Raw genomic sequence first — 27,027 nt, 5'->3', positions numbered from 1 at the left:
AATTAGACTTCCAATCATCCTACATTTATTCATTAAATATTTACAAATTGTGTACCACAACATTAGGGATTGGAAGAATTGATAAGACATTCTTCCTACTCTCAAGAAAAATGTGGGAAAGATGGGGCATAAATATGAAATCACTTAAAAATATTTGTAATTAATATTAATTTTTGGCTCTCCTGGGTGGCTCAGTTGGTTGAGCGTCTGACTTCAGCTCAGGTCATGATCTCCCCGTCCTTGGGTTCGAGCCCCATGTCCGGCTCTGTGTTGACGGCTCAGAGCCTGGAGCCTCCTTCAGATTCTGTGTCCCCTTCTCTTTCTGCCCCTCCCCACTCGTGCTCTGTCTCTCTCAAAAATAAAAATAAACATTAAAAAAAATTTAAATATATTAATTTTCAAATTAGTAAAAAATATAGCAAATAACTTAATCTGAGAGAGGTGCCAGTATATATGAGAACAAGGAACTCCACAGGGGGCCTAAGCTAGCTGAGATAACTTGGAAAGACCAAGGATCCTTGGGAAGGCATCATGGAAAAAAAGGTGGGATGGGGGAAGGAAAGGAGGAGAATGGAGGTCCGGGCAGCCCAACTACAACATGCCTTTCTAATTCAGGGCCCTTCCTTATGTGTCAGCAGGGACTTAACTAAAATAAACATGGCCAATGCAAACATGGGAAGGACCACTGGGACTTCTATTGTCATACTGGCATAATGCCCATGTATTCAACAAACACTTGTGGGGCGCTACCATGTGCCGGGCACTGGCCATGCACTGGGAAGACAGCAGTGGGCAAGGCACATGCCTTAGCACTGCCCTCGGGTGTTTACAATCCAGGAGGAGAGACAGACAAGCAAACGCGTAATTATAAAGTAGTGTGTAAGTGATAGGTTAAGTAGGAGGTCTGTGGAAGCTCCTAGAGAAAACTAATCCAGAGCTAGCGGGGTGAAGGATGGCTCCCCTGGGGTAGAAATGTTCAATGTAAAAAGTTAAGGATGAGTTAGGAGCAGCAAGAAAAGGCGTGTTTGGGAGTTAGGGAAGAGAGGAAGCAGACCACATTCGAGGAACTGAAAGAAATTCAGTAGAACTGGCAGAGTGGTGGGGAAGAAGGGCGGGGGTGGGTCACAGGACAAGCAGGGGCCAGCTCACGCACAGCCTTGTAAATCCTCATGGGGACATCCAGACATTACCCTAAGGGCACTGGGGAGTCACTGAGGGGTTGTGAGCAGGGTAGTGCTGTGACCAGATCTGCCTTTTAGGAGGCTGTGCCTGTGCCAGGGTTAGGGCTACCTCAGTGTATTAATAAGCTAACAGAGCCAGAGGCATCAGTCTCTTTCTTTAATTGGAACTTTCTCGTTTCCTTCCTCTATCCTCGATCACCAGCTTCCCAGGAAACCCTTGAAACATGGAGGTCTCTTTTTAAGGTCTACTTCACATGCCAGATAATAGAGGAGGCAGAAATAACCTAAAAGACGTGACTGTCACAAACCGGACAGTCATCCTCGGCATGCACCATGGTCCTCACAAAAGGCGATCTCTGGCAAAGTGGAGGAGGGGGGAAGGGCCACACCAGACCGAAAGGAAGAGTGGTCTGAACCCCATTTCCTAGGCTGGACGCCCTAAGCACCACCGTTGAGCTGGTTTGAGGCAATCCAGAGGGGAAACAACAGACCTGTGAATCGAGGCACAAAATTTATGCAAAATGTACAAAGAGAGGCCTTATCTGCCTGGGTAACTGCTGTTTTATTGCTCTTATTACTGACTTATTACTTTCACTTGGCCCACACATCAAACCGTAGAACCCTTAATCAGGCCTCCCATCCTTGTGTACATGGTCGCGGAGAGGCAGGTGAAGGCAGCAAACCTAAATGACCAAAAGAAGCAGAATGCTAATGCGGCTGATTGAACGCTCCAATTAAAGTCTAGCTCCACAATTGTTTACCTAGAGAATAGTCAGAGTGGCACTTTTTTTTTTCTTTCTCCTTACTAACTCCACCCTCAGGCCCGTCCCAGGCATCCTGCACTCTATCTTTATTTCCTAAAACGGAGACTTGGGGAGAACAGGCCTTCGAGTAATACAGGTTCCTCAATTCCGGCCTCTGTGAGGAGAGCAGGCCTCACGCCCAGTTTCCTTTCCTTCAGAGTAAGGAAGGGTCTGTGTGCAGGCCCTGGAGCCTTGGGCACAAAAATAGAATATTGGAGCGTTTGGATTTTCCTTTCCTGACGGTGGACTTACTCAGGAAGAGACACTTCAACAAGATTTTTTTTCCTCTGTGTTTTTCAAAATACACATTTAATGGAGGAGGTTGTGGGGGGAGGGTAAGGGAAGCAAAGTTGTTGTGGAGAGAAGACTTTTCTTCCCCCAGACAGGCTCAGGTGAGGCAGACCCTCCCCCTGACCTGCCCTCTCTGCTGGCACCCAGCTCCCCTCCCTCCCCCAGCTTCCAGACTCTTTGCATGGTCCCCCACCACGTCCTACAAAGCACCCCCCCTCTCTTCAATTGTTGGGCTCATAACTGAGACTTCCCACACAGTGATGTGAAGAGACATATGATTCAAGCATCCCCATTCCAGAAATATTATTATAGTCTCAGGAAAAAACAGGGGCCTGCTCAATGTCTGTCACCTGAAATAAACTCCCCGTTCCTTCCCTACTGCTCCTGCCGATGCTCAGTTCTAAAGATTATTCCAGTTTCCTCTGCCCCAAGGTTCCTAACCCGGGCCAGCTAGCAGCTGAGGGCGAGGGAGGAGGGAAGGGGCCCTCTGAAGTTGGCCACCTCAGCGTGTGTGAAGCACACGCTTGTCACGTGGAAATAAAATGTGCCGCTAACCTCTGCGAGTCCCCAGAGAATCCACAGTTTGTGTCTCTTTGCAGAGCTCAGAACAGCCTGTATGTTCTCCTCTCCCCATGGTGTGCCTGGCGCTTCCCCAACGAGATACCTCCTGGAAAAGCTTTTCCGGTGCGGGGTGGGGAGCTTTTGTTCTCTGGGAAATGTGGCAGGGGGTTAATTAAGAGCATTGTCCTGTGATGGGGGAAGTTCCAGACACGGCTTCCAACCAGGGGTCAAAGCCACCGTCTCTGACCACTGTTGGGATGTTCTTGATCTCTCTGGCCTGCAGAGCTAACCGCAGGGAGATTGTGATACAGTCCAATAAAATAAAAATAGATATGTGAAGTGAGATCTCTCTCGGTTTTCTTAGCATTTTCTCTGCAACGAATTGACTTTCTATTACTAACTCATTTCAGAGAAGGAGCCCCCCCACCCCCAGCCCCCGCAACAGTTTGGCTTTCAACCCCTACCTAGCTGGTACAAGCTGGAGGTCACGGGACTAATGCCATATTCTGTTTCACCCCATTTCTCACATAATAACATGCAGGCCTGCGGCCAATGTGAAATTTCTAGCAGCTATTTAAAAAAAAATTTTTATTTTTATTTTTAATGGAAGTATAGTTCACTCTAGCAACTATTTTGATTTAGCTGTTTGTTGTCATCATAGAAGGAGTCCAACAACTCTCAGTTCTTGATTTGAAAAACAGGAATAGTGTCTTATATGGTGTCTCACACTGCACTGTAAAGTTCTTAAAATATCATATAAGCTCTGATTGTCGCCACAGTGGCAAACAGAATTAGAATCAAACTTTGTTGAGACAGCATTCTGGAAGGTAGATGGGCTTTCCTGGTTTGTTCTGTTGGGATTCGAGAGTCTTCATTCATGAACTGCTACAAATATTTATTGAGCATTTACTATGTGCTAGGTAGTGTTCTGGGTACTTGGGATGTATTAGGAAACAAACACAGGTTCCTGCGTTTGTGGGCTTATTTATATTCTAGCCAGGAAAGATACAATTCATACATTATGTAAGATATGAAAGGGTGATTAAGTGCTTCGGGGAAAAAGAAAAAGTAGATCAAAGAGCAATTGGGAGAGTTGGGAGTAAAGGAGGCGGGCTGCAACAGGTGGTCAGAGTAGTCAGGAGGTGGTCATTGAGAAGGTGACCATTGGACAATTAGAGGGAGGTGATGGAATTGGCCATGTGGATGTCAATGGAGGACAGCATTTCTGGAAGACAGAAGAGCCCGTGCAAAGGGCCTGAGGTGAAACCATGCCTAGAACAGCAAAGAGGCTGGTGCGGCTGAAGTAGGAGCATGTGTACAGGAGGAGAGGGCAGACAGGTGGCAGGTTCCGGGTCTGAAGAGCCCCGAACGCTGTGCTAAGGATACTCTGAATGAAAGACGTAAACCACAGGAGGAGTAGCCAAGGAATGAAATGATTAGACTTACGTTTTAACAGAGTCACCTTGGCTGCTATGGAGAAAAAAAAAAAAAGACCATATAAGAGTATCAGCAAAAGTGATGAATCCTAAGTATATAAACATCTATTTTGTCTCTTGGATCTATTTTGGAAGTAGACAGAACCTACAAGATTGGCTGATAGATCCCAAATGGGGTGTGAGAATAAAAGTTAAGTCAAGGACAATACTGAGGCCTTGGGCCTGCATAGCTGGCAGAAGGAAATCAGCATTACCTGAGAAAAGGGAAGGCTGAACCAGGGCCCCTGGGCGGGGGCAGGGAGGGAGGGATTTAATCTAAGTAACGTTTTCTGTGGTTCTTGTCCAAGTGTGCCTTTCAGAATGACATGGTGGCAGATTTGCCAATTACGTTTGCCCAAGAGCCCCAGAGGTTCTGCTTTAGGGGATTTGGAGTGGGGCCCAAAAGTCTGTACTTCAGGTACACTTTTTAAATTAATTTTTTTTAATGCTTATTTATTTTTGTGGGAGAGAGAGACAGAGAGACAGAGTGTGAGCAGGGGAGGGGCAGAGAGAGAGGGAGACACAGAATCGGAAGCAGGCTCCAGGCTTGGCCCAAAGTGGGGCTCAAACTCACAAACCGTGAGATCATGACCCGAGCCGAAGTCAGATGCTTAAGCTTAATCGAGTGAGCCACCCAGGTGCCCCTGTATTTGATGTATACTTTGAGAATCACAGAATTGTAAGATAATATCTGATGTGATTCTGTGCTTAAAATTCTGAAATTCATGATAAGACATGTGAAAGGGCTTTTTTTTTTTTTTTTAATGTTTATTTAGTTTTGAGAGAGAGAGAGGAGGGGTGCAGAGAGAGGGAAAAGAGGATCCCAAGCAGGCTCCGCGCTGACTGCAGAGAGCCCGGCGCAGGGCCCGAACTCACTAACTGGGAGATCATAACCTGATTCCAAGTCAGACACTTAAACGACTGAGTCACCCAGGCACCCCACGGGTGAAAAGGTTCATAGACAATTCTCTCACTCACTGCGATGAACTAGGTACTGCAACTCCTCCTTCTAAAACTTATTCAGAATGAACTGCATATAGCTTATGAAACAAAGCTTAAGCGTACAGAAATGATAGATGATCTAGAATAAAGCTACGAGGTTCAATTCCAATCTCTCTCACTAGAAGATTGGTTATGGGACAGCTGTGTCCTAAGTGGGCTCCTTTGAGGCTCACCTAGTGTGGGCTATGCATACATGTAGCCAAGCACCGTCCTTCTTGCAGTGACCACAGGAGGACAGAGGGAAAGGTAAGCCTTTGGTGTAAAATAAACAGGGAGACAAGAGTATCTCCAGGGAGGTTTGGGGGCTGACTAAAAAATGGCGTGATGATATCGTCACCTCAGGCACTATTTATAAACGTTAATGGTAAAGGTTGCGGATGCCAGTTTCTAGATTGAAAAACTGAGACTCAAGCAGGCCAAGTTCGCATGCTTACACTCAACTAACAATTCAGTGATAAAACTGGGCCTCAAAGCAACAAATCAAAGGCCAGCTTTGCTGGTTCCCAGGGCTGTCAGCCCTTCCTCATCATAATCGGTTCCACCAAGAGTTGGAATCCCTCAATGAAAGGGAAAGTTGCATAATGAAGCCGCATTCAACGGGAACCTTCTATTCAGTCTGACTCCCAGCCATCCTGGATCATTTTCTCAAACTATTTATTTCTGTGTGGTGGGGGTGGGAACATTGGCGACAAAATGGCACCTACTTACTCAGTTTTGCTGCTCCCTGTGTGTCTGACTCACACCTGCTGACAGGAATGAGCCTCATGGTCTTCCTTCCCCACAGAGCTGGAGGAGGATTTTAACTTGCCCTCGCCCTCCCCACCGTCAGGAAGACTGTCAAGCTTAGTTCTCATTTAAAAACAAAAAAAAAAGAGAAAGAAACAAAGCAACTCCACAAACCTTTATTACTCAGCAGGTCACTAGAGGCGGAGAGAGAGCAGCTCAATTCTTAGTCTCACGTGGAGGGACCAGTGCTGGCGGTTGAAAGGCCACCTTTTGACTTGTAAAATAGCAGCTAAATCGGCCGGCCGGCCGTAGAGGCGCTTTCTTCTGCAAGGAGGAATAAGGGGCTCCCCTTTCTGTGCTCAACCTTCACACCCAACAGAGTCTTTTCACCGGGTAGAATGTCCATTTGATGACATTTATTGTGGGGACATTTAGAGGACTGGTCGTGTTGGATGAGACAGAGCGTTCATTTGACCTGAAAAACAATGCTCAGGTCCAATGAGAGTACAGAACAAATAAATGCAACGCGCCACTCTTAGTGTCAACGGGCCGTCACAGTGAATTGCTACTTTGTTTTCCCGTTAATGACAACAGGCTGGTACTTATTCTTAGCCAGTCTCCTGCCTCAGACATTCTGGAGGACAGCCATTTGCAAGACGGCTGGCCCAGGAGTCAGGGTGGTGCCCATCACTCTGGCAGAGAGCAGAGGTGATTCGTTATGTTTGGATTAAACTGCTAACCTTGTTTCATTAGTACCTTGCTCTAGGAGACTAGGAGTGTTCGGCAAGGGGGCACTGCCTGCGGGATCTCTTCGGATTTAGCGGATCTTGAGAAATCACTTTCTCCAGAGACAGGACTCTGGTAATTTCCCCCCTGTTGGGGTTTTTGACCTTTACTTGCACACTCATTAAATGGCTAGTGATTGTGCTTTTTTACCTCTCTCCTAGAGTTGCTTTGGGATATTGAGAAAGGGGGCACACTTCAAGAGCAAATTGCTCTGATTAATAGTATATTTATAGCTCAGTCTATCAAGGTTATTTCCCTAGACGCTAGCCTTTCTTTATGAAGACAGAAATACTGTGTCAGTGTCTGTCTATCCCTAGAAGAGGCGGGAAGCCAATGAGGAAGGTAAGCAGTGATGAGCAGGATGCGTATTTATTTATTTACATATATAAATGTATAAATATATACATAAATATATATACACACATATATATACATGTACATGTATATATATGGAGCGTGGCGCCACACATATATCTGGTCCAGCGTTTTCTCATACTCTGAAACTTCTCTTCGGTCACCTCCATTCCCCCTGGGACTATTTTTTGGGGAAACAAACCTATCCTGTGAAACAATTTTATTTCTGTCTCACGCCTGACTGAACTAAGCATCTGGTGGCACTACTTGTTAAAAATTGACTTTTTAAAAATTAATTTTAAAATGTTTATGTATTTATTTTCAGTGGGGGGGGGGGAGCACAAGCATGCGTGCAAGCCAGGGAGGGAGAGAGAGAGAGAGAGAGAGAGAGAGAGAGAATCCCAAGCAGGCTCTGCACTGTCAGTGCAGGGCCTGACGCGGGGTTCCATCTCACGACCATGAGATCATGACCTGAGCCGAAATCAAGAGACGGATGCTTAACCGACTGAGCCACCCGAGTGCCTCTAAACAATCGACTTTTAAGTCACGCAAGCTTGCCCTGAAGGAAGCCTACTCGTGTGACTCTAAAAGGAAAGGCACCCGCAGAACACAGCCCTCTCCTTGAACAGGATGAGGGAGATTACAGGTGTCAGTTACACTGGGAGAACGGAGGGCCCAGGCGTCTTAAATTACTGGAAAACAAGTTAAAACAGTTACCTTCATGTTTCCTTGCTTTTAAGCCCTATGTAAAGAAGACATTACCTCAGAGTCAGTCATGCCACCTTCAGGAACCTTGAGGTGTCCTGTTTGATTCTTACATCCCTCCCTTCTCAAGAGAGTATAATTCCCTGAGTGCTTGGGTAGAAATAGAATGACCTCATTTCCAAAAAGCTCCAAGAGACCAGTGACCATATTGGTGTGGTTTTTATGCAGAGTGCTCTGAGTAATGTATTTACTATTCACTTTTGGGTTAACCTTAAGAACTTGGGTGACAAGTTTAGATACAAACATCTCCTTCATGTATTCACTTCATACATGTTTAGTGAATATCTCTATAGAGATAAATGATACAGTACTTGCCTTCAAAAATAATAACAGCCTTCTTTTTTTTTTTTAGTTTTTTTTTTTTAACGTTTTATTTATTTTTGAGACAGAGAGAGAGCATGAACGGGGAAGGGGCAGAGAGAGAGGGAGACACAGAATCGGAAGCAGGCTCCAGGCTCTGAGCCATCAGCCCAGAGCCCGACCCGGGGCTCGAACTCACGGACCGCGAGATCGTGATCTGAGCTGAAGTCGGACGCTCAACTGACTGAGCCACCCAGGCGCCCCAACAGCCTTCTTTTTGACTCTTGCTGTATGCCAGACACTACTTGGAATATTTTAGTAGCTTTTCTCATTCAGTCTTTACAACAGCTCCAGAAGATAGATACTGTTAGGATCTCCATTTTGCAGATGGCCAAACTGAGGCACAAGTTAGCAAGCTGTATAACATCACAGACCCAGGATGTTGCAGAGTCTGAATTTGAATCCAGGCCATCTTGCTCCAGAGCCTGAGTTCTTAACCCTTGTACTTGATTGCCATGGTCTCAAGTGCCTTAGGTCTAAAGAGAGAAAACAGACGAATGTACTATGATCAAAGGAAGTGTAGGAAAGCAGGCAGTATTTGATATATTGATCCACACTACACATGACCATGACATCCATTTTTAACCAAATTCCCAGCTTTGTGTGAGACTGAAAACCATGCCTAGAAAGTACTTCAGCCTAGTCCACGCTGGTAGAAACATATGCAGACATACAGGTTATTGAAGAAGAGATGTCCCAGAGGAGGAGTTAGTCAGATTGAGACTAAGGACAGAGTTCTAGCAGAGAATCCAGTTATCAGTGCATCAAGGCCAGATAGAAGACTGTGTGGGGGATGTGGGAGCGAGGAGTGCTTGGTGACAGATGGCCAGGTCACAAAAGGCCATGAATGCCATGCCAAGAAGTTTGGGTCTTATCTTGAAGGATTTGCACTTTAGGAAATCATTCTGGCTGCAGGAGAGAGAATGGATTAGAGAAGGACGAGACTGGAGGCAGACAGAACAATCAGGGGATGATGGCAGTCATCCTGGTCAGAGGAGGCTGGGGCTTGCCTAGGCAGCAATAGTGGAAATGGAAATAAGAGAGTGGATTCCACATATATATGTTTATTTTTCAGAGAGAGAGAGAGAGAGAGACAGAGCAGGGGAGGGGCAGAGAGAAAGGAAGACAAAGGATCTGAAGTGGACTTCATGCTAACAGTAGAAAGCCTGATGTGGAGTTGGATTCAGGAACCCCAAGATCATGACCTGAGCCAAAGTCTGACGCTTAACCTACTGAGCCACCCAGGTGCCCTCAGAGATATTTAAAGGTACAATTTTCAGACTTGGAGTGCCTGGGTGGCTCAGTCAGTCAAGTGTCCCACTCTTGATCTTGGCTCAGGTCATGATCTCGTGGTTTGTGGGTTTGAACCCTGCATCTGGCTGCACGCTGACAGTGCGGAGCCTGCATGGAATTCTCTCTCTCTCCCTTTCTCTCTGTTCCTTCCCCACTTGCTCTCTCTCTCTCTCTCTCTCTCTCTCAAAATAAATAAACTTTTTTAAAAAAGGAATTGTTTTTTGCAGATCTTCTTTTAAAGGTGTAATTATCGGGGCGCCTGGGTGGCTCAGTTGGTTAAGCGGCCGACTTCGGCTCAGGTCATGATCTCGCAGTCCGTGAGTTCAAGCCCCGCATTGGGCTCTGTGCTGACAGCTCAGAGCCTGGAGCCAGATTCAGATTCTGTGTCTCCCTCTCTCTGCCCCTCCCCCATTCATGCTCTGTCTGTCTCTGTCTCAAAAACAAATAAACGTTAAAAAAATTTTTTTTAAATAAAAAAAATAAAGGTGTAATTACCTGACTTGATTGGAAATGGGGTACAAGTAAGGGAGAAGTAGCTGAGAATGACACCCACATTTCTGCCTTAGGCAACCGGTTGAATGGTAGGACCATTCCTTGCTGGCACGGGAAAACCAGCAGGAAGAACAGGTTGGGAGGGAAAAGCAGGTGAGTTTGGAACAGCTGAGTTTGAGCATGAAGTAAAGTGTCTATAGGATATCTAAGTGGAAATGTTGGGGAGACAGATTGATATGTATTTCAATATAAGGCTCACAAGGGAGATCCAGGCCAGAATTAGAGATTTGGAAGTCCCATGCAAATAAACGGTAACTGAGGACAAGGGAGAAGATGGGGCCACCCCGGGGAAGTGTGTAAATTGAGAAATACAGAGACCTCAGGATAGAACCCAAAGAAAAGGGATAGCCAGTAGAAGAGGAGCTTAAAAAGAAGAAAGTACTGGGGCACCTGGGTGGCTCAGTCGGTTAAGCGTCTGACTCTTGATTTTGGCTCAGGTCATGATCTCATGGTTCATGGGTTCAAGCCCCATGTCAGGCTCTGCACTGGTAGCGAGGACCCAGCCTGGAATCCTCTCTCTCTCTGCCCCTCCCCTCCTTGTGCGCTGTCTCTCCCTCTCCCAAAATAAATAAATAAATAAACTTTAAAAAAGAAGAAGAAAGTACAGCCAAAGAGGTAAAAAGAAAATTCAGCTGAGTAAAGAGAATAGTTCAAGAAATAGTTAACAATAGTGTCAAATACTGAGAGGTGAAGAAATAAATGGAGTGAGCAGTGTCCCTAGGATTTTGCAATTAGGAGGTCATTGGTGTCCTTGATGTCCACACTGAGAGAAGTGTTGGTGGCGTAAACTTAGATGTGGGGGGGTGCGGAGTGGGAGGTAAAAAGGAGTGACACCGAGTGTAGACAATTCCTTAAGACTTGTGGCAGAGAAGGGGAAAAGAAAAAAAAAAGCAGGGGTCATGGGATGGTGTTTGGGTTTTTTGTTTGTTTGTTTGTATCCATTAACCAGAGATTTAAGCATTTTAATATCGATGAATGGATTTAGTGAGTGAGGGAAAGGTGTTCACAGAAGAGAGGGGGAACGATCAATAGCTCAAGATTCCTGAGAAAGTGTACAGGTTTGGAATCCAAACCCTGGGTTCTACCCAGGAGGATGGGATAGGCGTGGTGGGGGGTCAGGGTTTAGAAATGGTGGTGGGAAGTTGAGTTGGTTGTCGTTGGGTGGCTTGTACTTTCCCTATCAGCAGGTGTTGAGTCATTTGTTAGGAGGGGAGGGGGAAGTGACATGTGTGGGTGGGCGGCATGGTGGCAGGGAGAGCAGAGGGCATGTGAGAGAGCTGCTTTGGGGAATGGAGGAGAACATGTTACAAGGGTCCCAGCTGGGTCTGGGGTAACGTTGGAGAGCCTCCCCAACTGTGACGAACACTTTTAGCCAAATTCCCTGCTTTGTATGAGACCCAGGAGCTTGCCTGGGAAAGAACTTAATCCTACTCCACAAAAAAGTTGGAAACACGGGTAGACATTGACTTGACTTGTCTTGGAATAAATAAATATTTCTTAGAACTCATATTTATTAATGATTCTTTTTAAGTGCTATGTTTACCGTGGATACGCTGATTCCACAAATCACATCTTTTCATTAGATTCTAATATCATAACATTGGAATAACTGATATAAAGAGGTGATGATGCCTGAAAGTTAAGAGCACAGGCTCCAAGTCAAACTTGGAGTTCAATCCTGATTAGGCTACCTACCAGCCATGTGCCCAAAAGCAAGACAGCCTCTGGTCTGTAGTATGAGGACGATAGGAACACTTACCTCCTAGGGTTATTGAAGGAAATAATGTATTTGGTGGAATAATATTTTGAAATATTAACTTTTAAGTTACTAACCAATTTCCTTCCTGGAGGGGTTCCTTGTGAACAAGGAACACAAGGTGTTTCCTTGTGATGTATTCTTTGAAGCAGAACTGGGGCAGGAGGATGAGGACAAGAGAGAAAAAAAAAATGCAGAAAAGGGTGTGTTTTCCTATTTTGGAAACCCAAAACCCATTCATAAGATACTTCCAGGCAATACCTCTGAAGCCAATAGCAAGAGAAAGATTGTCTCTGGGGCAAGTGATTGTCCCTGAGGAGTAGAAAAGATTCCCTCTTCCCTGGACAAAAGGGAAAGGAGCTGAGGGAGAAAGGCGTGTAGGAGAAGGTTGTCACTGAAGAGAACTCCAGACTTATCAGAACCAAGTCTGTAGGAATGAGGGATAACTCAGCAGAGAGGACACTTGACTGGTTGTCTATGCTCCGTAACAATTTGCCCCAAAAATTTATGGCCAAGAGAAACAAACACTTATTACTTCATAGTTTCTGAGTGCCAGGAATCTAGATTGGCTTAGTGGAGTGATTTTGGCTCAGGGTCTCTCAGGAGACTGCAGGGAAACCATTGCTGGGTGGCGTCATCTGAAGACTTGAATGGAGCTGGAGAGGCTGTTCCCAAGCTCACTTACATGGCCTCTAGCAGGAAGTCTGTTTCTCAGCATGTGGGTACTCAAGACATGGCAGCTGGCTTCCCCCAGAGTAATCTGAAAGAGAGAAGAGGAGAGAAACCAAGACAGAAGCCACTATATCTTTTATTACTTAATCTTGGATGTGTCATATCATCACTTCTGCCCTATTCTTTTGCCATATTATGTCCCTGGTACAATGTGGGAGGGGGCTATAGGAAAACGGCACTACAGGAGATGAGGAACATTGGGGGTTATTTCCAAGACTGGCTATCAGAGACACAGGGAGGGGTTTGCTGGAGCAGCCAGGCACGAGTGGGAGCAGACCACCTGACTTCTCTGGAATCTTGTTCACCATCTGTGGTTCCGCCAGCTCAACTTCCCCTTGGCATCATTTGAGGACTTCTCTTTAATAACAGACTTCCCCCCATCACACAGAGCCTTCCAGAAGTGATGGCCACATGCTCTGTGACTTCACCCGTTTCTGCTTACCCTGTGTGCATGACCCCCACCTTGCAATGAATGAGCCCCACGAAGGAAGCTTGGGTTTATCCATGGCAGGTGTACTCAGGAAACTCCCTTCCTCTCTGGGATTGTAGTTAAACATACTCCAACTTCATAATAATAGCTCATTTTACTGGGTGTTTATTTATCAGACCCTATGAAGTAGACTCACCTTTCCGATGAGGAGATTAAGACCCAGAGCAGTTAAGTAACTCAGTGAAGTAACACCTATAACTAATAGATGGTGAAACCAAGAGTTGAGCCTTATCAACCTGGTTCAAAATTCATGATCTCAGCTTCTATTCTATATATTCAGCACAGAGCCCAACGTTAGTAAGTGTTCAATAAATGTTAGCTATTATTATTAATGTTTCTCAGTGGAAGAAAAGGTACCTTCTAGATTCAAGAAGCTGAAGAATTGGTGCAGTCAGTTTAAAACGTAAAGATTATGTTTTTATCATTTTTTTTGTTGCTCTCATTGACAACCCAACAAAGCTTATGAAAAATTATATTTGCCAAATAGCCATTTTGATCCATGTGCCCACTGAATTGCTCAGTGGTGGATCTACATTGGCTATGATTACCATTCGTTTCCCCCTCTATTTATAGGGTTTTAATAATCCCAAGTCATTCTTTCAAGCTTTAGTGTCAGGAGTGGCCAATTCTCTCACCTCAACTATAACCCATACTGCCGCTTTCTTCCTCACGGGGTCTGGAATGAGTATGGCATCTGCCCGGTTTGATGGCCTCCCAGCCAAATCTGAGCTGGGTGACCTTGGGCAAGATACCTCCTGTTGCTGAGCCGCTGTTTCCTCCTTTGGAAAATGGGGCTGTTGGGAGAATTAACTGAGATAAGATATGTAAAACAGCACAGTGCTTATCACGGAGGGGACTATCTCAGTGAAAATGCCGTTTTCTCTTTCTTTCTCCCAGTAGGGTTTAATTGCTCCATTCATTGTGGTCCCAAATCATTTTGATTATGCCAGCTTATGGCATCTAAAATTTATCAGATGGTATTTAAATGCATAAGAGGGCCTACTGATATCTCTATTTGTTTTGTGTTTTGTTTAGAGTCAAGCCTAATCTCCCCCAATATATTCCCGGAGAGCAGAGGCTATTTCTTATTCATATTTATATTTTTGTTCCCTGTAGGACCTTGCAAAATGACTGGCACATCATTGTATTTAATACATATCTGCTGACCTAAATTGAAATCAGAGTTTGGAAGGTATTGGAACTAAAACAAAATAGGAAATACTTGCAATATAAGGTGGGTTTGAGGGTGGGGGGGGGGGAGTGTATATTTCCAGGAAACATTTCATGTGCCCTGTATAGAGTTTCACATTATACATCATTCAGTATCTTCCATGTACATCTTCAAATCAATTAAATAACATTTTAAGTCTTTAAAGGGATAATGGTGGCAGAAATAGACAGGGATTCATCTTTTGAAAATATTTAATATTTTATTTAACAAGCTGAAATGATATGAACACCTAGTACTAGAGAAATGACACCATTAATCATATTAATGATTTAACTGGTTTCCCAGAGTGAGTATTTCAGTTCTGTTATTGCTTAAAGAAGAATTCTTAGAGAGAAAAAAAAAATTTGCTTTAGAGGAAGTCAATTTATATTCTCCACTCAACTAATAGGACACTTGATAATAGATCCCTGGTAACATGAGCGGGACAAGGAGCCCAAGGCATTTTACTTCCTTTTCTCTATTGTCTAGTCACATCTGAATAACAAAATATCAACCCTGGATCAACCCCACTATCTGAGTCGCCCGTGCCCACACATGTCACTTGACAGCCAGGAGCTGCTGTCTCCTGTTTGGGTGTGTAGGGTCACAGTTCTTTTCAACCTCCCTGCTCAAGGGTGCCATTTATCCTTCATTCAATGATATGTGTCCTGTCCGAGAGATGCCTGGTTAAAATTTTTTAGTTTTCCTAGCTATCTCCCCTGTTTACAGGACATATACATGTTATTAAAATTGTTTGATTTTCTCCTGTTCAAAGAAAAGAAAGAGAGAAAGAAATGCCTGGTCGTGGCAGATCTCTTGCAAGCTCTCGGGAGGGGCAGGGTGTTCTCTTAGAGCAGAGCTGAATAAACCCCTTTCAGTGCTATAGAGATGACCTGACTTTTTAATTTTTCTTTTCTTTTAAGTTTCTTTCTTTTTAGAGAGAGCACACGAGAGGGGAAGAGAAAGAGGGAGGAAGAGAATCCCAAGCAGGCTTGGAGCTTAGACCCACGAACCACAAGATCATGACCTGAGCTGAAATCAAGAGTCAGACGTTAACCAGCTGAGCCACCCAGGTGCCCTGAGACGCACTGACTTTTTTAAGGGGCTGGGTTAGGATGGGTTCAAAACCAGAATTAATTACCTTTCTCTTTCTTCAGTTTGTGTTATTGATTTGGTCCACTGTTCCAGCCTTCTCCCCCGCTCATGGTGATTTTTTTCCCCATCAAGGTTTCCACTATCCACCTCTGCAGTCTGGCTGCTACTTCAGGGAGTGGGTGAGTTCAGTCAATGTACATTACTTGGTAATAACATTTTCTAAGTGAAAAGTTTATTGGTTTGTTTTTAGGCAGAGTCAAAATGTTCCCATATCAAAACAGCCACTTCAAGGCAGCCACATCAAGATGTTCCTGGCATCAAAATGACTGTGTCAAAGCTGTGTGTCAGCAAATTGACTATAACAAAACAGCCTGTATCAAAATGGCTGAATCTACATTGGCACAGGACTTGCCATCAAAGGAATGCTTTCTAGAATGTCAGTGCTGCTTATAGTAAGATAAGACGAAAAGTTATTTCTTTCCATTGATGCTTCCACCGTCAGGAGCCGGACTTCGCCACAAGGAACTGGAAGACGAAGAGGCACCCCTCTTCATTCCTAGTGATCAATGCCTTCTGTGAAAAAGAATTGGGCCCAAATTAACAAAGATGATCCTGCTTTTACCATGGAAATTGTGAAACTCCCATCCTAATTTTATAATCATGCCTTCACACTCTGTTCTCATCACAAAAACCTTTTGGAATTATCTACTAAGAATCAGCCAAAAAATTTATGTCAACATGAAGGCAGACTGGAGTCTCTTGCTCACTGCCTACCTCTGCCGTGTTCAATCACGAGCCCATAAGACCCAGACCACATGCAAATGCCCTGAGCTGCTGCCCCTGCAGACCCCCAATTAGGTTACAAAACCCTTCCTGGAAGGTTTGATATTAGAAAGCTTTCTTCACCTGTATCTTCAGGCTCAGAAAGCTTTCAGATTGGGCAGAACCTTGCACTGGGTGTGCCATATAGAGTGGACCTGGCTCTGTCCCTAACGTAACTGTCCACCCCTTCCTTGACTTTCAAGGTATCACACTCTCTTGGCTTTATCCTGCCTCACTGGCTGCTCCTTCTCAATCCTCTTCTGTCTACCGTTGCTCTATCTGACCTCTAAATGTTGGCATGCCTCGGTACTCAGTCCTGGGCCCTCTTCTCTAAGAATAACTCTTTCCCTAGGAGAGCTCATTCAGTTCTGTGACTTTAAATAGCCTCTGTGTGCTGATTGCTCTGAATATATATTTCCAGCCCGAACCTTTCCCAGGACTCCAGATTCACATATCCAATATCCTTATTTGAGTGTCTAAGAAGCATCTCAAATTTATAGGTCCAAAATAGAACTAGTGTTCCCTACCCAAGTCTGTTCTTCTAGTCTTTTCTATCTTGGTGTCGAATGAACTACAAAGCTGCCCAAGCCACAAACACAGAAGTTATCCCTGATTCTTTTCCTAGCCATATCTATATCTATATATCTGTATCTCTATCTATCTATCTATCTATCTATCTATCTATCTACCTATCTATCTATAAAACTTATCAGCAAACACTACTATCCAGACAATCCCCAACTTTTGATGTTTTGGCCTATGATTTTTCAACTCTACAATGATATGAAAGTGGAATGCTTTCAATAGAAACTAGTTTGCTTTTTTTCAAAGTTTTATTAACTTATTTTAAGAGAGAGAGACAGAGAGATAGCATGAGTGAGCACAGGGGAGGGGCAGAGGGAGAATCCCGGGCATGTTCCACACTGTCGGTGCAGAGCCTGATGCCGGGCTTGAACTCACAGACTGTGAATTCTCAGTCAACATTTTATTAGGAGATAGACTTTGTGTTAAATGATTTGTCCAACTGTAGGTTAATGTAAGTGTTCTGAGCACATTTACAGTAGGCTGGGCTAAGCTGTGATGTTTGGTAGGTTAGGGTATTAAATGCACTTTCTACATATGATATTTTCAACTTACAATAGATTCACTGAGACGTAACCCCATGGTAAGTCGAGGAAGATCTATAGCTCTACCTCCAAAACATATCTGAACTGTACCACCTTCCTTTGCTCTCTACTGCCCTACAATCCTAGTCTAAGCCTCCATGGACTATTATCGTGGCCTCTTAGCTGTTCTCCCCCTTTCTTTTCATGACTGGCTCCCTCTCACCATTTAGGTCTCAGATAACAGGGCAAAGCTCAGAGAGGACTTCTCAAACAACCCGACTGGGCATACTTTCTTTCCCCTGTTCTCCATCCACTCACCATGATGACTTTCTTCATAGAGCTTACAACAATGCATAAATATCTACTTATTTCCTATTGACTGTGTTTCCTGCTAGAATACAAGCCCCATGGGAGCAGGAAGTTAGACCCTTTTCTTCTCCACTCAGTTTCCAGGGTTTATCACAGTACCCGACCTATAGTAGGCTCTTGACAAATATTTGCGGGAGAGAATGAATTCAAGTCATTGGGATTCCAGAAATTTAGGAACAATCAATATTTACTGTTGTTCAGAAACACCCATTCAGCTTGGCTGCATAAACATGTATCAAATAGGAGGAATGTTTATTTAAAGGCATTAAGTTAAGACTATTTTGAGGTCCAGTTACAAAGACTACTGTTTGGTTTGTCCCAACCTGAATACCAGGATGATGACTGTATGTGTTTGTTGGGACCACCTGTTTCAGTCACCAATAATTAGCAAGAACTAAAAGTGTTCTTTTACGCAAGGTTTTATCAAAGGTTTAGTTGGGAAGAATAATTACATGGATTAGAATGAACAACATAGAATTTTTAGTTACCTGACACATAAACATGCATATGCTATAAGTGGAAATATAGTTGAGGAATGAGAAAATATTATTTTGCAAACTGGCGTAAGAATCTTTTTAAAAATTTCTTTTAATGTTTATTCATTTTTGAGAGACAGAGTATGAGTGGGGGAGGGGCAGAGAGAGAGAGAGAGAGAGAGAGAGGGAGAGGGAGACACAGAATCCATAACAGGTTCCAGGCTCTGAGCTGTCAGCACAGAGCCCAACGTGGGACTCGAACTCACTGACCATGAGGTCATGACCTGAGTCGAAGTAGGACACTTAACTGACTGAGCCACCTAGGCGCCCCTAGGGTCTTTGAGAGGAAGGAATTGTCTTTGTTTAGAATAGTATCTTGGGAGATGTCTAATGAGCGAAAGTAGAGGGTCTGTGTCGGTTGGAAAAGATCAACAAAAAGATCACAAAACTGTTCCACGTAAGAAATTGGGAAATAAGGGAAGAGAAAGAGTATATGAGGAAGAGTGGGAAGTAAGACTGAGCAAAGTGTCAGGAGGCTCAACTTTGGGTTGGTGGAAATAGAGCAAGGGAATCAAGTTTTCAGTTTTAAATTGGCTACTGAAGAGCGATGCATATCTGCCAAGTGCCTCCCATCTACGGCATACACGATCTTCGCATCTCCCGGAAGAGTCTACTACTCACAGCTGCCTTTCATGAATGGAAGGTGGGAAATTTAGGGGGAAAGACTGTAACCTACCCTTGGGTCGGTGCCAAATGAAAATAAAAGAACAGCTGCAAGATGCAGAGTGAAGAAGGGGAATTCTGCTGAAGCCAGGAACCAAACCCTGAGGTTACCAAGAGAACGGAAAGCTCAGAAAAAACTGCAGAGAGTTTTGGGGCGAGCACTGGTTTTCCCATAAAACACGGGACAGGGTTTCCAGATAGCTTTATGTAAATCTCAAGGTGATATCACTTCACAAATAATCCAAGAACTCCTGACTCTGTGATTCAGCTAATAAATATTAGTCACTCCTTACCCTAGTATTAGGGAAAATCCTCATTAGGAATGATAGGTATTGTGTGTTCCAATTTGGATCGTCCCCTTTCATCATCCTATCTTGCTTTATTTGTTTCTATTTTCCCCTATGGTTCCATTCGCCAATCTGGATCATGTTAACCACACTGATAGGTCACTGGTTTTTTTTTTTTGTTTTTATTCCTAGAGCAAAAAAAAAATAAGTTTATGGAGTCTATGTGCTGGGAGAAGTCTAATGAAAACTAAATTTTAGCAAGAATAGGTAGAAAACCAAAATGTTTCTGTAAAGAGTGTATTCAACTCAACGAAATCATTTATTCATTGAACTCAACGAATATTCATGTGCCAGATACTCTACTAGGTTCTTGAACTTTAAATATGAATAAAACCCAAGTACTTTTGTTGATGAATTCGTAATCCAGTGGGGATATACAAACAAATATTTATAATGCAATATGGTAAGTGCAAGATATAGTAATAATCACGGCATTTATGAGATCATTGAAGAAAGGGACCCAGTGAAGCCTGCCAGAGGGGTCGGGGTTAGGGATTGCATTTTTTAAACATGACTTTTAATGTTTATTTATTTTTGAGAGAGACAGAGTATGAGCAGGGGAGGGGCAGAGAGAAAGGGAGCCATAGACCTCAAAGCAGGCTCCAGTCTCTGAGCTGTCAGCACAGAGCCTGACGCGGGGCTCGAACTCATGAACTGCGAGATCATGACCTGAGCCGAAGTCAGACTCTCAATCGAGCCACGTAGGTGTCTCAGGGATGGCATTTTGCATGAGCTGGCAGCCAAATTGGATCTCAAAGGATGTGAAGTTAGTCAGGTAGAGACGGGGAGGGAAATTAGTTTTGGGGTTGGAGTAGGAGAGGTGAGTGAAAGTGGAGATGTGCCTTCTAGAAGAGACACCATTGGCAAAGGCATGGAAGGAAAAAAAATGCATAGGCTACACAGGAAACTCCAAGCAGTTTTGAATTGCTGGAGACACGATTAAGACGTAAGTGAAGCTAGAGAAAAAGGTAAGGGCTAGACAATGATGGGCTCTGAACGCTATGTTAAAAAGTGTAGATCATCCTGTCTGCAGTGGAGAAATACTACAGGGTTTTAAGGCCAAAGAATGACATGACAAGATCAGAGTTTCAAGTAAGTTACTTCAGTGACTGTAGAAAGGGGTTATCGTAGCATCTCTGGTTGTACCTACGTTTGAAGCAGACAAAACAAAGGAGATTTGTTAGTGAACTGCTGTTCTAGTCTAGGTAAAAGATGAAAAGAGCTCTATCTGAGGCATGGAAAGTGAAGATGGAGAGAAGGGAACAGGGAAGGGAACAAAGAAGAGAATGTTTAGGAAGTTAAATTGTAAAGGCATGGTAATTGATCATGTTTGAGAAATGAAGCAGAGAAAATTCTCTCTTGGATGACAAATACGGATAACAAGGTCATGAGCTAAGATGGTATCTACAAGAGAAGAAAGCAGTTTAATGGAGAAGATGAAGAGTTCTATTGTAAACATGCCAAGTCCCGGCTGTCCTTGGGACAGCCAGAATGAGCCAGCACAAACTAGAACTGAGGGGAGGGAGAGCCGAGATGGAGGCACAACATTGGAATTCGTCTCTGTCCAGGTGGGAGTTGAAACACTGAGGATACCTCAGATCAGTTAGGGAACACCCGTGCACTGAGAGGCGTGCTGGCCAAGGATGGTTCTAGGAAGAAAACAGATCCACAGAGAAAGGACAGAAGAAGTGTTCAGAGATGTATGAGACAACAAGGAGAGTGGGATGTCATTAAAATAAACAGCAAATTTTAATAAGGAAGAGATAAATTGTGTTACATGTAACAGAGGCATTGCAACATAGGCTAGAGGAAAATACTTTGAATGTATCCACTTAGGTATCATTTTGAGAGCGGTTGTCATAAAATGGTAATGGGTTAAAGAGTGAGTAGAGAGGCAACCCCGTTAAATATCCAGGAAGAATATTCAAAGCAGATGAGGACAGCACGAGGGAAAATTATTGGCTAGTTCCATGTATGAATATAGATACACAAAAACTAAATAAAGTATTTACAACTCATTGAAAATACAGTATATTCAAGCAGGGTTTAATCTCAGAAATCAAACTATACTTTATTTTTTGAAATCTATTAATGTAGTTCACTATGTTATCCAATTAGGGGAGAAAGCTAAATGATCATTTTAATAAACACAAAAAGAAATATTTAATAAAATTTAACACTCACTTTAAATTTTTATCTTAAAAAAATTTTTTTTAATGTTCAGTTATTCTTGAGAAAGAGAGAGAGACAAAGCCTGTGTATCAGTACAGAGCCCCATGCTGGGCTCGAACTCACAAACTGTGAGATCATGACCTGAGCCAAAGTCAGACATTTAACCAACTGAGCCACCCAGGAGCCCCATCATTTCATTTTTTTTTCATTTTTTAATGTTTATTTATTTTTGACAGAGAGAGAGACAGAGCATGAGTGGGGGGGGGGGGAGTGGGCAGAGAGAGAGGGAGACACAGAATCTGAAGCAGGCTCCAGGCTCTGAGCTGTCAGCACAGAGCCTGACGCAGGGCTTGAACTCACGGACAGCGAGATCATGACCTGAGCCAAAGTCGGATGCTCAACCGACTGAGCCACCCAGGTGCCCCTTCATCTTTTTTTAATTGTATTTATTTAGGGGTGTCTGGGTGGCTTGTTAATTGGGTGTCCAACTCTTTTTTTTTTTAATTTTTAAATGCTTATTTATTTATTTTGAGACACAGAGAGAGAGAGAGAGAGAGAGAGAGAGAAAGCATGAGCAGGGGAAGGGCAGAAAGAGAATGAAGGACAAAGACAAAGAATCCCAAGCAGGCTCCATGCTGCCAGTCTTGCTTGTTCTCATAAATAAATAAATAAATAAATAAATAAATATTTAAGTATTTAAATATTTAAAAAGTAATCTCTACACCCCATTGTGGGGCTTGAACTTATAACCCTGAGATCAAGAGTCCCATGCTTCTTCCAACTGAGCCAGGCAGGTGCCCCTCACTTCATGATTTTTAATATCCTTCTTAGAAAATTAGAAATAGATGAGAAAATCTTTAATATCAAAAACCTCCAGTGAACATCATACTTAATGGTGAAATAATGAAAATGTTGCCTTTTTTTTTCAAGAGAGAGAGGGAGCGCATGAGTGAGCACTAGCAGGGGAGAGGGGCAGAGGGAGAGACAGAATCTTAAGCAGGCTCCACGCTCAGTGCAGAACCCCATGCGGGGCTTGGTCCCACAACCCTGGATCATGACCTGAGCCAAAACCAAGAATCACTCAACTGACTGAGCCACCCAGACACCCTGAAAATGTTGCCTTTAAAGTCAGGAACGAGGCATGGCTATTGCTTCTGTTCCACATTGTCCTGGAGGTCCAAACCAATGTAGTTAAACAAGAAAACAAAAACCAAAAAACAAAGCAGGGATTGGAAAGGGAGAAACAAAATAATCATTACATGAAACTAATATGATTATCTACACAGAGCATTCCAGACGATCTTTTGACGTGTAATCAATACTTTTAAGTACTTCAAGGTAAATGGGCATATAAAATGCACGTTCAAAAACCAATAGTGTTTTTATACATCAGCAATAGCCGACTAGAAAATGTAATAATAGTAATCCCTAAATTATAGTTGCAATAAAAGCCATAATATACTCAGAAATAAATCTAACAAAAATGTCTAATACCTATAGGTCAGAAATCATAAACTTTTGTTGATGGATATAAAATAGGAGAGATAGACCATGTTCTTGAAGAGAAAACTCAATATTATACAGAGGCAATTCTCCTTAATGTAAGAGAATTCTGTTAAATTTACAGTCAGAATACCAACAGGGTTCTTTGTGGAATCTAGCCAGTCAATTCCAAAATGCACATGGAAGACTTCATGCCAAGAAGTGGCAAGGCTGGAGCACCTGGGTGGCTGAGTCGGTTAAGTGTCCAACTCTTGATTTCAGCTAGGTCCTGATCTCATGAGATTGAGCCCCACGTCCGTCTCTGTGCTGACAGTGTGGAGCCTGCTTGGGATTCTTTGTCTCCCTCTCCCTCTCTCCTTTTCCCTCTCCTCCTCTCCATACACACACACACACACACACACACACACTCTCTCTCTCTCTCTCTCTCAAAATAAATAACTAAACTTTTTTTTTTTTTAAAGAATAAGCAAGGCACTTTTGAAAAAGAAAAAAAGAAGGAGTAGAAATGAACGGTGTGGTACTAGATGATAAACAGATAAATGCAGGCTTGCGAACAACACATACGAGAAGTCAAAGTACAAAGCAAAGTGCAAAAGCTGGACCATTCAATAACTGGCGCTGGGTCAATCGATGATCCATAAAAGGAAAAATTAGATCCTTCTCACTGTGCACATAAATACCAAGTGGAGGGGCGCCTGGGTGGCTCAGTCGGTTAAGTGGCTGACTTCGTCTCAGGTCATGATCTTGCGGTCCGTGAGTTCGAGCTCCGCGTCGGGCTCTGTGCTGACAGCTCAGAGCCTGGAGCCTGTTTCAGATTCTGTGTCTCCCTCTCTCTGACCCTCCCCCATTCATGCTCTGTCTCTCTCTGTCTCAAAAATAAATAAACGTTAAAAAAATTAAAAAAAAATACCAAGTGGAGTAAAGACTTCAATATGATAGGCAGAATAATAAAGCTTTCAGAAGATAATAGAGGAAAATATATTCATTATTTCCAAGTAGGGAAGGCTTTCTTAAGACACGAAAAACTTATGCCATAAACAAAAAATGATGATAAATCAAAATTAAAATTTCTATTTCAGTAAAAAATACCATAAACAATGTTAAAAGATAAGACTAGGAGAAAATCTTTGCAATTCAAATAGCTGACAAAAGATTAGAGCACAGCAAATATAGAGAGAGAACTTTAAAAAATCAATAAGAAAAAGACCAAATGCAATAGGAAAAAAAATCATCAAGGAATGTGAACAGGCAATTCATAGACGTGAAACCCAAATCGCCAATAGCATATGAAAAGATGCTTAACCTCTCTAGAGGAAAATGCAAAATGTAAAATTGGATTGCTTTTCATACATACGAGAATGGCAAAATTTAAAAATCTGATAATGCTAAACAAATATTGGCAAGGATGTGAAGAAAAGACACTCTCACACTCTGCTGATGGAAAAATAAGTTGACACAATAATCATGGAAAGCAATTTGCCAATATTTTGCAGCATGGAATAAGTGTGTACCCTACAATATAGTAATTCAATTTCTGGACATATATCTAGAGAAACACTTATACATATACACAGGAAAGTTGCTTTAAGGACGGTCACTGCTTTATTGTTTGCAATCGTAAAATATTGGAAACAACCATCAATAGTGGAATGTGTAAATTAATAGCGGACTATTTAATGATACAAACCTAGTTGTATGGAAACAAATTTGACAACAAATTTCATATTAAAAAAAGAAAACTATAAAACATTGATTAAAGAAATTGAAGATGACAAATAAAAAGATAAAAACAAACAAACAAATAAAAAAACCCAAAACTACTCAACAGTTAAAATGGATGGACTAGATCCATGAGCAGGAACATAGATAAATCTTAAAAACACAATACTGAATCCACAAAGAAATTCCAGGATATGTTATGTATATAACAATTTCAGGAAGACAAATCAAAAATCCAATAGAAAAACTCATCAAAGGATTTCCCAACACTATGTGCATGCATGGGAAGGATACATACCAGCGTTAGAACAGTCACAGCATATTAATGGTGGCCTCGAGAGAAAGGGATTGGATGGGGTGTAAAGGGGATGTCAGCTGTATTTACATTTTATCTCTTTTTTTAGTATTTATTCATTTTTGTCAGACAGAGAGAGAGAGAGAGAGAGTGTGAGCAGGGGAGGGGCGAGAGAGAGGGAGACACAGAATGGGAAGCAGGTTCCAGGCTCCAAGCTGGCAGCACAGAGACCGAGGCGGGGCTCGAACCCATAAACCACGAGATCATGACCTGAGCCGAGTCGGACGCTCAACGGACTGAGCCACCCAGGCGCCCCCCATTTTATCTCTTTTTTAAAGATCTCAATTAAAAATAGTAACTGGGAGGTGAAGAGGTGGTGGAAACAGTGAGTGTAATCTACTTTTTTAAAAAGTTCCAGGGGCGCCTGGGTGGCTCAGTCGGTTAAGCGTCCGACTTCGACTTAGGTCATAATCTCATAGTTCCTGAGTTCGAGCCTGCGTCGGGCTCTGTGCTGACAGCTCACAGCCTGGAGCCTGTTTCAGATTCTGTGTCTCCCTCTCTCTCTGACCCTCCCCTGTTCATGCTCTGTCTTTCTCTGTCTCAAAAATAAATAAAAAAACATTAAAAAAAATTTAAAAAAAAGTTCCAATGGAAAAAGGAGGAAGAAAGATTGGATGATGATTTGAGGAGGCCCCTCCCAATATTTTTATTATAAAAAATATTTATTTATTTATTTATTTAAAAAAAATTAATGTTTATTTACTTTTGAGAGAAAGAGAGAGAAAGAGAGCATGAGTCGGGAAGGGACAGAGAGAGAGGGAGACAGAATCCAAAGCAGGCTCCAGGCTCCGAGCTGTCAGCACAGAGTCCAATGTGGGGCTTGAACTTAGGAACTGTGAGATCATGACCTGAGCAGAAGCTGGATGCTTAATCAACTGAGCCACAAGGACGCCCCTATTATGACAAATTTTTAAACATACAGATGAGTTGAAAGAACTGTACAGTGAACATCTATGTACTCACCATGTACATTGTACAAAGAGAATTTTGCTATATTTGGTTTATCATGTATCTCTCTATGCATCCACCAGCCCATCTTATTTTGGGGATGCATTTCGAGGAAAATTCCAGATATTAGTGCAGTTCATTTTTGGGGAGCTTTTTGGTTAGATGGGAGAGATTAACATGTAAATTGAAGAAAGGAGGCAGTGTTGAAAAAGCATGGTTGCACCACGTGGTGACTCAGTCAGTTAAGTGTCTGACTTCAGCTCAGGTCGTGATCTCGGGGTTTGTGAGTTCAAGCCCCAAGTCAGGCTCTCTGTTGATGGCTCACAGCCTGGAGCCTGCTTTGGATTCTGTGTTTCCCTGTCCCTTCGCAACCCCCCCCCCCCCCCGCCCCGTACTCAGTCTCTCTCTTTCTCAAAAATAAATAAACATTAAAAAAAATTTTTAGGGGCGCCTGGGTGGCTCAGTCGGTTAAGCGTCCGGCTCATGTCACGATCTTGTGGTTTGTGGATTCGAGCCCCACGTCAGGCTGTGCTGACAGCTCAGAGCCTGGAGCCTGCTTCTGATTGTGTCTCCCTCTCTCTGTCCGTCCCCAGCTCCCACTCTGTTTCTGTCTCTCTCAAAAATAAAATTAAAAACCCCCCAAAAAATTTTTTTTTAAAGAAATAAAAAGTGTGGTTGACAGAAAAAATAGAGAAAACAATTGCTTAAGCCCTGAAATTGGTGAGAGAGTTTGGCTTTTGAAAAAGATGAGAGACTGCTGATCCTCTGGCCGAAAAGAAAAGATGGTGGTGGGGTGGGGATTTTGAAGGATTTCTTGCTCAGTGGCCTTCATTTTTCTCCTTTAAAGGGGAGACAGAAACATTTGTTGGGAACGAGAGCTGGGTGTTGACTAGGTCTTGCGGAGAGAGACAAAGCTCGGGTGTATTTACTAAACAGAACGGGGATGACCACAGACAAGCTAAGGGATCGACAGAGTCTGAGGGCTCAGTTGAGCTTGAATCTGTAGCATGTGTAGGGTGCAAGGGAATGGAAGAGATTGGTGTGAGTACTTTGGA

General features: G+C 43.1%; 1 long non-coding RNA gene across 5 annotated transcripts in view; it reads right to left on the bottom strand.

Moving 5' to 3' along the window:
- Window positions 1-8,296: 8,296 nt before the first annotated feature.
- LOC113603798 (uncharacterized) overlaps window positions 8,297-27,027 on the bottom strand; it is a 69,027-nt gene continuing 50,296 nt past the window's right edge. For 3 of the 5 annotated variants that reach the window (XR_008293017.1, XR_008293015.1, XR_008293019.1), the window contains 4 exons: window positions 15,479-16,005; window positions 13,763-13,921; window positions 12,591-12,665; window positions 8,297-8,780 (listed from right to left, as the gene is read on the bottom strand). This is a non-coding gene — a long non-coding RNA (uncharacterized LOC113603798). Of the gene's footprint in view, window positions 8,781-12,440; window positions 12,666-13,762; window positions 13,922-15,478; window positions 16,006-27,027 lie in introns of all 5 variants that reach the window. The other 2 variants (XR_008293018.1, XR_008293016.1) reach the window with 2 other exon arrangements.

The sequence above is a fragment of the Acinonyx jubatus genome, chromosome E4 (assembly GCF_027475565.1).
Source record: "Acinonyx jubatus isolate Ajub_Pintada_27869175 chromosome E4, VMU_Ajub_asm_v1.0, whole genome shotgun sequence".
Taxonomy (NCBI): domain Eukaryota; kingdom Metazoa; phylum Chordata; class Mammalia; order Carnivora; family Felidae; genus Acinonyx; species Acinonyx jubatus.
Note: the sequence above shows the minus strand (reverse complement) of the source record. Positions and strands in the feature narration are given on the sequence as shown.